Source organism: Parasteatoda tepidariorum, chromosome 4 (assembly GCF_982258835.1).
Source record: "Parasteatoda tepidariorum strain Cologne lab strain chromosome 4, Ptep-v5.0, whole genome shotgun sequence".
In the NCBI taxonomy this organism is placed as follows: Eukaryota; Metazoa; Arthropoda; class Arachnida; order Araneae; family Theridiidae; genus Parasteatoda; species Parasteatoda tepidariorum.
This window is the reverse complement of record NC_141758.1, coordinates 33,372,725-33,385,865: the sequence shown is the minus strand read 5'-3', so window position 1 is coordinate 33,385,865 and position 13,141 is coordinate 33,372,725. Positions and strand designations below refer to the sequence as shown.

General features: G+C 27.8%; 1 long non-coding RNA gene across 1 annotated transcript in view; it reads right to left on the bottom strand.

The window, feature by feature from the left end:
• Positions 1-5,464: 5,464 nt before the first annotated feature.
• Positions 5,465-13,141, bottom strand: part of LOC147810871 (uncharacterized) — a 32,231-nt gene continuing 24,554 nt past the window's right edge. The window contains exon 3 of the long non-coding RNA XR_015433002.1: positions 5,465-6,256. This is a non-coding gene — a long non-coding RNA (uncharacterized LOC147810871). The remainder of the gene's footprint in view (positions 6,257-13,141) is intronic.

Here is a 13,141-nt window from a genome sequence, read left to right as displayed (position 1 = left end):
TGGCAAATTTATTCAATTTAAATTTAAAAAAGTTGTTTTCTTTTACTTCTTTTATAATGAAAAGTACTTCATTAAAACATGTTGGCAACAAAATTTAATAATTTATAATTAAGAAATTTTTTCCCAACAACACAATGACAATTTGAAATCAAAATAAGTTAAAAAAAATAATAATAATAATTCAAAAAATAATTTGAAGGTAGTTTACTGTGCTGTTAACTTTGGTTGCAACAGCACACCTTTAATAAATCTAAAAAAGTAATTATTATATTTAAATAATCATAGATAAACTTTAAAGATTAAAAAATTTAGGTAATAGGATTTTTAAGCTTCATAAAAAAAATTAAATGGTTCAAAGACAAACAGATGTACCTATTCTTCTCTATGTATAGAGAATTATATAACAATGGACAATTATATAACAAACTTTTTTCATACACTAACAGTTTATAAAATTTTATATAAAAAAGATCCCAGCCAGAATATAAACTCAAGGTTTATACCTAATATTAATTTCTGGAAAAATTAGTTATTATTTTCTTTCCTTTTCCTCTAGACTAGAACAACAAGTCTTACTAACAAAATATTTCAGTTAAAAAAAATAGTACAAATTTTTTTAAAGAATTAAAAATTAACAGTCGAATGCATCAAAATCAATGCAAAAATATGATCATTTTAATATACTCACTGGTCATGTTATGAAATATTAAGATTACATCCAACCATATATAATTTCATAACATATGAATGCACTTACAAATCAGACCCTTAAGAGTTAAAATAATTCACAATAATTTAAAAATCTTAAAAATAATACTGCAAATCATTAACCACATAAAAAACATTAAAAGGAAAGAAAAAAAACTTGCCTCTAGTTTAAAAAGTAAATCAAAATTCTCTAAATAATAATTGTATCTCAAAAAAATTATCCAAACATTACAATGAATAAATTTTTTAAAGTTTCAATAAAAGCTTTTTTCTAACCTAGAATTACCACAGCAAATGACCAACAACAGATTTAATTTCACAGAAATGATCAAAAGACACATGTGTGTTGAAAACTCAAATTTAAGGAAAGAGTTTTGTATAAAAATCTACTATTTTTCTTAATTTTTTTTTCTAAGTAAAAAAAAAAAATCCTAAAATTTCAACTTTTTCAGGATTTCAACAAATGTTTTCATTTAATTTACATTTTGCTGTAGTTATTTAAGCAGATTTTAAATCTCTGAGTTTTCCATTTTTCCAGATTTTCTCAGACTCAAATGATCTGACAACCAATTTTTTATGAATTTTAAAAAAAACACAATAATACAAACACTTACTATTTTTAACATTTTATTTAAACTAAACAGTTTTAACCATAAAAATCTAGTACATACAATTAAACATAAAATGAAATAATATGAATAAAATGAATAATTTATAGCAAGAATTTAAATAAAATAAGACAGTTACTTCTCTATCAATCTCTTGAAAGAAAATGCAATAACTTTTTCGCTATTATTTCAACAATAAAAAATAAATAAATAAGAATGCAAGGCATATAAGTGATTTTGTATATCACAATGAGTACCCATGAAATTCAGCCAAGGAGATGAACAAACCAGTTAAACTATACATATGTTGTCTCTGCAAAACAGAAAAGACTGTACAAACATTAACTAACTCTGCAGTAGGGTGTGCTAATTATATCAGTGGTCAATTCCAATTCTGCTCACACTGACCACAGAGTTGACATAAAATATCCTCACATGTAGATAGATAAGATAGATGATGGGTTTGAATCCTCTTGTCATAAAGCTAACAGGGGGAGGTTTTCGTTGTTTTCCTCTCCATGTAATGCAAATGTTGGTTAGTTCCATTAAAATGTTAACCATGAAGGCTAGTTTATCCCAATGCTTGATCTAAGTGTTCCCTTGTCTTCTGGATTGGGTTCAAAATTACAAGGCTACGAAGTTGAGCATTGAGAGTCGTAAACTCAGAATTGGGTTGATTGTTCAACACTGGTAATAAAATAAAATAAGAAATTATCAGTGGCACTAGAGGGCAAATTTAGAAAATTTTGTTTTTGGCTAATTATAACTTTTCTTACAGCAATCTTTTTTTTATTTTATTTCTATACAATTTAATTTTAAACATATTTTTTTAAATAATTTTTCCATATTTTTTAAAACAATTTAAGGACAGTTGATACCAAAAATGTAAAACGTTATTTACAAAGCATCACATTTATTAAAATAAAGTAATTTAGGGAATATAGTATAAAATATTCATAATAACTCCGTATTTATTTTTAAAAAAATAAAGACGATATTTTAATCACTTTATCATATTTAGTCACCCTGTGGCCACCAGTGCAACCATTTCACAAAATAAAATCAGTCAAGCTTTTTTCTAAGTAAAAGAAAAATTAAGAACAAAATCATTTTTCACAATTAACAGTTTCAAATATATTAATAGTAAAAAATGTCAAAACAATGAAAATTTAAAAAATATGCATGACATTAAAGTAAAAAGATAATAACTTTCACCTATAAAAATTTCAAACAAAAACATTTTTAGCTATTGAAAATGGCACATTGAAAAGTAAGAAGAAAGATTTCGAATGAATGAAATGCATTTACTAGCTATAACATAGTTCACAATCAAAAAACAATAATAAATTACTATAAAAACTGTTCTAATCTTACAAGCTATATTATTAATAACAGAAGGAACATGACAGTATTTTTTGGAGATATTATACAATGGTAGAATGCATTTATTTTATTATGTTTGCAACTAAAATTACGCTAAGTTTTCACAATAACAAAATTCTGATAAACAACTTGCAAGAAGAGTCTTCAAAAGTGTTTCATAAGTAAAAATACACATGATTAACTTAAGTAGATGATTTGAATAAGTAGTTGGAATTTAATTGAAATTTTTAAATCAAAGGATTGATATTGAAATAAGAAGATTTGAAAAGAAATTATAATCACATTAAATGAAGATTTCGAAAATATAAAACTGAATTTATTATTATTTGTAACAAGTACTTTATTTACATCGCATTAAAACTGCTCAACGGGCTGTTAGTAACGGTCAGAGGGAGATCCCTGAGGAATTACAATTTTGATCCTCAATGGAAGGGATAGCTTCCCTACTTTGGTAACCCGTGCCTGGTAGAACTGTATAATGAGATTATACTACTTGATTAAGGTACAACAGCATAATGAGAACAAATAATGCACACCCTGGGTGCCTTTTCAGACTGATCAAAGTGGTCACTTACTGACCACTTCCAGTAATGCTTAACTTCAGTAATCGACTGGCAATAATGTTTTACAATCAATCTACTGTGAGATAAATGCATTATTAAATACTTTAAAAAATGAAGCTAAATTTTAGAAATTTATTTTCAAATCAGTTAGGTTTTAAAAATTTCTTAAATTCCTTCTAGACAACTATTTAATAAATTTCCAAGTAAGAGAAGATAAATAAATTTCTACAAAATAGATTTTATAAAACCAAGTTTCGGGTAGTAATACAGATTTTGTTATAAAACAATAAATAATTTAAAATAAGATACAAAATTTCATAATGTTTTTAAAACAATAAGCATATAAAACAAATCTGAATATGTTTAGTTGAATACGAAAATACTTTTCAAAAAACAAATTTCATTTGTTTGAAAAGGTAACAGGGACAAAATTAACAGTTGCCACCAACCACAGGTCAACTAAATATAATCAATGGTGATTGAAATATTTTCTGACAGTCATCAGCCCATTGCCACGATTTTTTTTTTCACATTTGATTTATAAAATTTTCCTTCATTTTAGAAATGAAGCTATATTTTGATAAATTATTATTTTGATTACTATATTTTAATAAATGCTTTAAAAGAAATGTTTTACCGTATTAAGATTAATAATCTTTTGCAATCATAAAAATTTTTTAAAAAAAGTGGCCATTAGTCAGTAGCAAAATACTCCAATTTCACCCTATAGGGTAACAAATTTCTGTTAAATCTGGTAAAATATAGTTTTTGGCACTCAAAAGTTAAAATTTGCTTACGGTATTTTTTTAAATACAAGTTGAAAGCCTGCTTCAAATGCAGGCTTTTGTGTGCATTTTATGAATAAATTACCCATTGATTTATTACTTGTTAATAAACAACAATGATACAACAAGTTAAAAGTCTCTGAAATTCATACAAATAAGAGATTTTAGATTCTTGAAATACATAGTACTAATTCAAAACAACTAAGGCGTGTTTTAAAAAACATTATTTTTATAGAACAAGAGTTTGATTGGGTTACAATTGTATTACTTTTCTTGTGTTTGCATTTATCTCAAGAATCAGATTATTTTTTTCAGATACAGGTTCACTTAAAACATTTCTGGGGAAAAAAAATTTAAAGGCAAATATAATACTGCTTTATAAGTTGACTGCATTTCAATTTAAACACTAAAATAACTTACGAAATCTTGTTAAAATTTTAACTTTAAGTTCGTGTTGCCATAAACCATTCTTGTAAGAGTAAATAATAAATTAAATGAAATTCATAACACTCAATAATAAAGATTTTTTATTCTAACATAACTTTAAACAACTCAACAACAAAAAAATTCATAACATGAAACATAAAAAATTAACGTCAGGACTGTATGTCCTTGTGTTTTTCTTTTGTATGAATAGGGGTATGTCTAGTTAAATGATGCTTAAGTGAAAAACTTTTGTTGCATATGTTACAACAATACAGTTTTACTTTAGTATGAATAAGAATATGATTATTTAAATGATGTTTGAGAGCAAAAGTCCTATTACATTGGCTACAAGAATAAGGTTTTTCATTTGTGAGAGTAAGATAGTGATGTGTTAAATTTCTTTTTTGAGTAAAACTTTTACTGCATACGATACACGAATAAGGTTTTTCCCCTTTATGAATCATAATGTGTGCATTTCAATTAGTTTTAAGTGAAAAACTTCTCTGACATATACCACAAGTGAAAGGTTTTTCTTTAGTATGGACGAAAGTATTTGAAATTAAATGGTGTTTTTCAGTAAAACTCATGGAGCACATACTACAAGAATAAATCTTTTCTTTACTATGAGCAAGATTGTGGGCTTTTAACTGATGCTTTTGTGTAAATCTTTTATTACAGACACTACAAGAATAAGGTTTATCGGTTGTATGAACAAAACTATGTGATTTTAAGCCATTTTTAAAAGAAAAACGCTTATTACATAGGCTACAGGAATAAGGTTTGAAATTCGTATGAACAACAAAGTGTCGATTTAAAGTACTTTTCAGATAAAAACTTTTGAAACATATATTACAGGAATAAGATTTTTCTTTAGTTAAAATTAAGCTAAGTGAACGATTTGGATTTAGAGACATTTTTACACAAACTGCATCTATTTCTACATATTTAAAAAAATATATAATTTCTGAAAACTAATTTGTTCTTGAATACAATAAATTTTTCTGTATATATTTAATATAATTTTCTTATTGTGCGCTAAAAAATAAAAGCTGTTAAAATTTTTAATAGAAAAACAAAAACTTAATTGCACAGATAAAAATTTCAGATTCAAGTACAATTTTTAAATTCTTAAGCATTAAAACAGAACTTAGTCATTAACTTGTTAGCATTAAAACACTATTCAGTTTTTTTCTTCTATTTCTTACTGAAGACTTCTTCTATTTCTTACTGTGTCGGTGGATTTTAAATATTAAAACCCTGAAAATATAAAGTTGCTGCATCGACAGAAATTTTTTGGCCTTTTTAATAACATTCTTCTGAATAATAATTCCTCACAGAATTGCACATAAAATTGAGTAAAAAACATCACAAATACAATGAACACACATCAACTAAAGGGCCTTGTTTGTTATCGACGTCTTATCCAACATCCCTTGAAGTAAACATGCATTAGTTTATTTATACATTAAATTTCAGATTCTATGCAGAATTGAAACTTCTGAATCAATTGTGCGAGTTATATTTTTGAATGATGCGAAACAATCTGTTTGATGGCAGTGTCATAATTCTTCACATTTTGAATCATTTTTCTTCACACGGTCTTTAAAATAAAATATTACTGATTGTATGAACAAACAAGCCACCTGCTCTTTATAATTTCCTTTATTAATCTAATGAAAAAGGCTGGAGAAGAAATCAGTCGTAGAAAAAAGGACCATTATTATTGATCTACATTCTTGATTTAAACCCAAATAGAAGACAAGAATGGGAAGTCTGGATAATTCTGAAAAGAAAGAAAGAAAATATAAGTAAGTTTGTCTCAAGACATATTAGAATTTTTAATCATTTAGCTTCTGATACTCCAAGGTTGTTTAAAAAAACCCAGATAAGTCTCAAAACAAAATATCTCTTCCTTAAAATAAACGTAAAAGTAATTTATAAAATATAGTTTTTAGACACCAAAAACTAAAGGCTAACTTGATGATTTAAAAACTTCATTTACTTCAACAAATTATGTAAGGGGTCTTCCCCTCTTTTAATTTTAATTAGTTTGACTAATTTTTATCTTTTCATTTTAAATGATCTAATTTTTTGAAACATATGATTTTTATATTGTCAAATAAATCTTTCTACTTCAGTTTCTTAGGATTATTCATTTAATAAAGGTTTACTTGTTTATATATATATATATATATATATATGAAATAACGGTGGATCCACACCGATATTTTTTAGTTAATTAGAAGTCAAAGCAGCATGATTAAGGAGTCCAGTTTCGGCATAATCTTTTATTTTACTAAACAATGGTGAAATAGCAGTTTCACACCTCTCCAGCCGGAGAGGGAGAGTTTCAGTCAGATCTGACTGAGTTTAATTTGTAAGCATGAAATACCAAAAAGCCACGCAATAAACATTGTTCCTGCGTTTCATAGGATGATTAAAAGTTGTGAAGAGGCCAGTCATTTGCCTTCCTTGTGTATTCTTACGCCTCACCAAAATTATTTATTACTCATAGCAAATCGTTTAATCTTTCCTTATATGGAAGTGAAAGATCTTAAAATAACTTCTCTTTTGAAATATAAATCTAATTATTATTCATTGGTATGTTTTCAACCTTGAAGTCCCAAAATAGAATTTCTACACTTATCCTTTACCAAAGATATTTTATGAAAACGAAAGAGTTTTAATGCTTTTATTAATACAAAAGTATTTATAATTTTTGTATTGCATCCCCCCCCCCCAAAAAAAAAGTTTTTTTGGTAAGCCAAAAAAAAAAAAAAAAATTTTGAACACTACGAATTTTTAAAATTTATGTTGGTATGACTGTCCTCTTTCCTACTATAAATAACATTTTTCCAAAATGTGAAAAAAATTATTTACAGCAACAACAATAAAACATAATAATACAACTTATGTGTTTAGTGAACTAAACAGAAAGAAAAAATTAAACATTTTTTATAACTATTCTAATAAACTTTTCAAAAATTTTTCACACAAAAATATACACAATTTTTATGCAAAACGACCTGGACAACAAGCGTCATTTATGGTTAATGGGGTTATTTACTAGATGAAATTCTGTATTCCCCGTTGAAATGGAGGAAAACAGAATTTCATGAAGCACTGTGAAATTGAGAGATCCAGAATGGACACAAACAAAAATAGTTGATAATTTTTTTTTTCACTGTGTTGAGAGAAAAAAAAGTTCCAAGTTTCCTCGCCAAACATCTCCACACGCGATTCGGATCTCTCAAAAATATAGGGATTACTTCTTCCGTTGAAGAAAGCAAAAAAAAATAATTCTTTTGGACACTAATTCATGATTTAATTTTGACATTTGTAGGTTGTGATTTTTCCTAAGCTTTGATTCATGTACTATTTCAAAATTTTGTTTTCTTACATTTTATTTTTATTTTATTTTGTAATCAGTTTCTTGGTCATTCTTTCTTTTTTCTATTTTTTCTTTTCTTTTTGTTACCCTTCACCTTATTTTTTTTTTCAATGTTTAATTTTACTGAAACATCAAACCTTTTATTTTTTCAATGTTTACTTTTACTGAAACATCTTTAACTTTTTCGATGCTTACTTTTACTGAAACATCTTGCCTTTTATTTTTTCGATGTTTACTTTTACTGAAACATCAAACCTTTTATTTTTTCAACAATTTTTAACCTTAACATTTTGAGAAGTTTGCTGTCTAATGTGCAAAGATAAGTTGTCATTGTTTGAATTAGCAGAGGTGATCAATCTCTTACCAAATTAAGTAACAACTGGCCCGACACAATCAATAGACAAAGAAAAACTTTTGCAAGTTTACAACCCTCCTAAAGCATATGGTAAATCAGTATCAAGTATAAAAACTTAACTGAGTTAAAAATTTCGCCTATCGTAATAAGGGAAACTCACAAATTTTGTTAAGTGTTAACTTTCCTTTTGTTTGGGTAACATTTAAGTTTTCACATTTTTTAATAGGAATATTTAGTTTTGACCAAGTCCTAAAAAGTAAGAATTGTACAATTTTTTTTTTTTTTTTTTTTTTTTTGTATTTATTTTTAGTGTATTCAGTTACTAATACATTTCTATTTGTGTTTTATCATTTTCCAATCTATTTGTATTAGCTATACATTTCTTGATTTAATTTTTAATTTCTACTACACCGCAATTGCATTCAAAATAAGAATATTTTAATGACATTTTTATCTTCACCCTAAACACCACAGTAAAACAAAAATATGCATTCAACTAATCAATAAATCATAGAAACTGTAACACATAAAACAATATATATGAAAATAATTTCTCGAAAATGTTTTATGCCAATCAAAACCAATTCACTAAAAATAAACATTTCTCAAGAAAAAAAAAATTTTCAACATTAAATACGACCAGTGTATAAAAAATAATAGTTTCAATTAAAACATCAAGTATGAAAAAAAATTTAAAATCATAATCTAATTAATCAATAAAAATCAAAGAAATAAATGTTTTTTTAAAAAAATATTTAAAGGATGCGCAGCTGGATAAAGTTCTAATTAATCCAAAATATCTCTTGACAACCACAACATCAAATTAAAGTTGATAGAAGAAAAATATTATTATTATTTTTTTTTCGTGAAAATGATTCATAAATTAACACCGAGAGTGAAGGAGAAATTGAAGCTTATTTTTCTTCGAGTTCTGAGAAGGAGGGAGGGAATGTTGAACATCTAAGTAGACCATCGTAAACCATTCCGGGGTATGAGAACATTTCACCGACGATAAAATCCAGAGCAGCACTGGCATAGCTAAACTTTCCGTAGGTCACTTGTAAAGGGATGGGATTTCTTCAGAACGGAATTAGGCGATTTTTTCCCAGTCACTCGGATGGGAACCTTCGGCGATTCTCTTTTTCACCCCCGTTGGGTGATGGGATGAGAAATTGCCATAGCCGGCTTCTAAAGAACTGCGTAGCACTGCCAGGCCTAAGATTCAAATTTATAAACACTAGTTTTCTTTTACAGGTTTTCTCCGCAAAGCAAAAATCCTGCGAGGCTTGAAATAACGGTGGATCCACACCGATATTTTTTAGTTAATTAGAAGTCAAAACAGCATGTTTAAGGAGTCCAGTTTCGGCATAATCTTTTATTTTACTAAACAATGGTGAAATAGCAGTTTCACCCCTCTCCAGCCGGAGAGGGAGAGTTTCAGTCAGATCTGACTGAGTTTAATTTGTAAGCATGAAATACCAAAAAGCCAGGCAGAAAACATTGCTCCTGCGTTTTATAGGAAGATTAAAAGTTGTGAAGAGGCTAGTCATTTGCCTTCCTTGTGTATTCTTACACCTCATCAAAATTATTTATTACTCATAGCAAATCGTTTAATCTTTCCTTATATGGAAGTGAAAGATCTTAAAATAACTTCCCTTTTGAAATATAAATCTAATTATTATTCATTGGTATGTTTTCAACCTTGAAGTCCCAAAATAGAATTTCTAATCTTATCCTTTACCAAAGATATTATATGAAAACGAAAGAGTTTTAATGCTTTTATTAATACAAAAGTATTTATAATTTTTGTATTACATATATATATGTATGCAGGGTTTGCCACTCAAATCAGATTTCAAATTTCCCTGATTTTTCCAGGTTTTCCAGATAAAAACTTTAAAATTTCCAGGTTTCTGTTTCTTTTTCCTTATTAAGTGTAGCATGTGTACAAGAAAAGTGCCTATATTATAAAATATTTCATTCAAAATGTTATTTTTTTAACATATTATCTTGAAAAAAATAATTTATTTTGACAATTTGGGAAAATTTTTTATTTATTTTTTAATGTTTTGGTACAAAATTTTGAATCAAAATTCATATATTGATCAACAAAAGAGTAAAATTAAATGCATATTAATATATAGTTAGTTCTCAAAAAAAACTTTTTCTTTTAAATTAAAAATGTTATAAAATGTTAGAAATAGAAAAAATTAGCATTAATGCAACAATTTGTCGACAAACATTGCTGTTAGCGATTGTAAAAAAAAAAAAAAAAAAAAAAATTTGTGATTGGGTGGTTTGCTGAGAAAAAATAATTCACAGATTTCTTTGAATTGGAATACAAAAGCTTTCAGAAAAAAAAAACAATATAAAATCTATTATTATCAAATTATAACCAACTAATTTTTGGAAAATTTTACAAAGTTAAAAATACAAAAACATTTTGTCAAAAAATTACCACGAAAGCATCGAACAAATTTGAGTCGTATATAGATTCAGCCCAAGGCCAGAATTCAAAAACAGAAGCTAATATCCTAATCCCTTCCTCCACCTCCACCACAATCTTTCCTAAATTGCACAGTCCCATAGCAGTCAAAGTTTTCTACATTCGTTTAGCAACCATGGGAGAATTTTATGTGGCATTCTAGTTTAAGAGAGCTGCAAAGGGGCAAATTTTGATGCAAGCAAAGTATCGCTAAGTTGATGATATTTGTACTGTTGGGAGATACATTACCGTCTAACGAAAGTGGGTATAATGGATGAAATAATTTAAATTAAGAAAGTTAGTAAATAATTTAAATTATTGAAATTCAAAAAATTATCAAAGAAAAAATTTCCAGCTTTTCTTTAAAATTCCATGATTTTTCCAGGTTTTTTCCAGTATAAAAAAATTCCTTGATAATTCTAGGTTTTCAAGGTTTTCCAGGTGGGTGGCCACCCTGATATATATAACATTGTTGCCGAATGGAAGGAATAAAACAGATCTTAGGCTGGGAAGGAGGATACAAAATTTATTTATTACATATTAGGACAGAGCAGTCATGAAAGTGTGTACAAAAAGTTGTGTTTCTTCATTATATGTTAGGGATAATCCTGCAAAGTAAAATCCGTAAAATGTTTTAATTTAGGAAAAGAGGGAAATCTTAGTAATTGTAATTGGTTTATCAAATAGGTCGAGTGGTTCCCACAGAGAGCAAAGGGAAAAATATCCTGCTTTTAACTAAATGCATGCTTGAGCCAAAAATAGATTTAAGAACAGGATGTGGCTTTTAAAAGTGTGAGAAAGTATTTCGTTTTGAATAATAAAATAAAAGAATAAGATATTCAGAAAAGAACTAACATAAAAACATTAATTGAAGGTTTTTATGTTACATAGAGAGAGATATATATATTTACATACACATATATACACTTAAATATATATATAACAAGGATTTCCTGCTTTTTATGTCTTTTCAACTAGGTCTTTTTTGTCCCGAAACAAAAAGTTCATTAAAAAAAAATCCTGGTATTTGCAGCATTCTTTAATACTATTTTCCTGCAATACCAACACTCCAAATAAGTTTAGAAAAGGTAAGCATTCCAGGAAAGGTAGTTTTACATTGATATGTTTTGATATATGATAACCATCGATGACTTGTTAATCAGAGGCAATTTCAATAGCAGAAATTATGAAATCTGTAATGGATATGAAAGCAAGTGACATGGATAAAATATGGAAGCAAGTGATGAGGTTGAAAACTATAAATCTTCAGATCTACCACCATCATTTAATTAAGCAGCAGTTATGATACAGTAGGGAACCGATTATCCGGAACGATTGGGACCATCGCTATTCCGGATAACTGATTTTTCCGGTTTTCTGAATTGCTACAAAAAGCCGTTTTTTTTATTGTTAAACCCAACTAAAAAAAATAATATTTGGAAATAATCTTAAAAAGGAGAAAAAACGAAGTAATACACTAATGATTATTTCCAAAATGATAGTAAGGTAAACATCTTTCCAAAAAGAAAGAAAAATCCTAAAATCTTATGAGGAAAAAAAATTTTTTTTTTTAAAAATGGCGGGAAAATTTATCGAATTTCGTTCCGGTTTTCTGATTTCCGGATAACGGGTTCTGTACTGTACATAGATTGAACATTTTCTTCCGAGAATGTGCTGAAGAAAAAAGAAAGAAATTGATGGCTAGAAATATTGAAAAATTTATAGTGTATCTATTTTAAGAAATACCTGACCTACTTTAAAGCCCAATAACACTTAAAGTGAAAGGGATAGATAATTTTATACAAGCAGTTAATAAGATTACTATTATACAAGTAGTATAATACACTGGTTATCATAAATTAAGGAAAATTCACAAAAATCGCGATAACTCAAGAAATTACACATGGAATTTTATGAAACTTACCCACAATATACAACACATAGTAAGGTATTAAACAACATAAAAAGAAATTATCAGACATTAATAGTAGTATAGAAATTAGCACATGTATAAAATAAACAAATTGGAAGTATCGGTTTGCAATAGAAAAAGTACCTTTAATATGGAATATGATTGCCTCTAGAAGCAATACAGCACAAACAGCGATGTGTGATGCTTTCAATTATGCGGTCTATCAGTTCAATAGGAAGTGAGAGCCATTGCTCTTGTAAAGCAGTTGCAAGCGTGGCAAGGGTCTGAGGGGGCGGATTGATGGCAGATACACGCCTCCCTAGAGCATCCCAAACGTGCTCGATAGGATTCAAGTCCGGGGATCGAGCTGGCCACTCCATGCGAGTAATTGTTTCCTGTTGAAGATAATCATCAACAATGCGAGCTCTGTGTGGTCTTGCATTATCGTCCTGTAACAGGAAGCAATCACCAATTGCCCCGGCATATGGGCGCACATAAGCATCAAGGATGTTGTCTCGATAAACC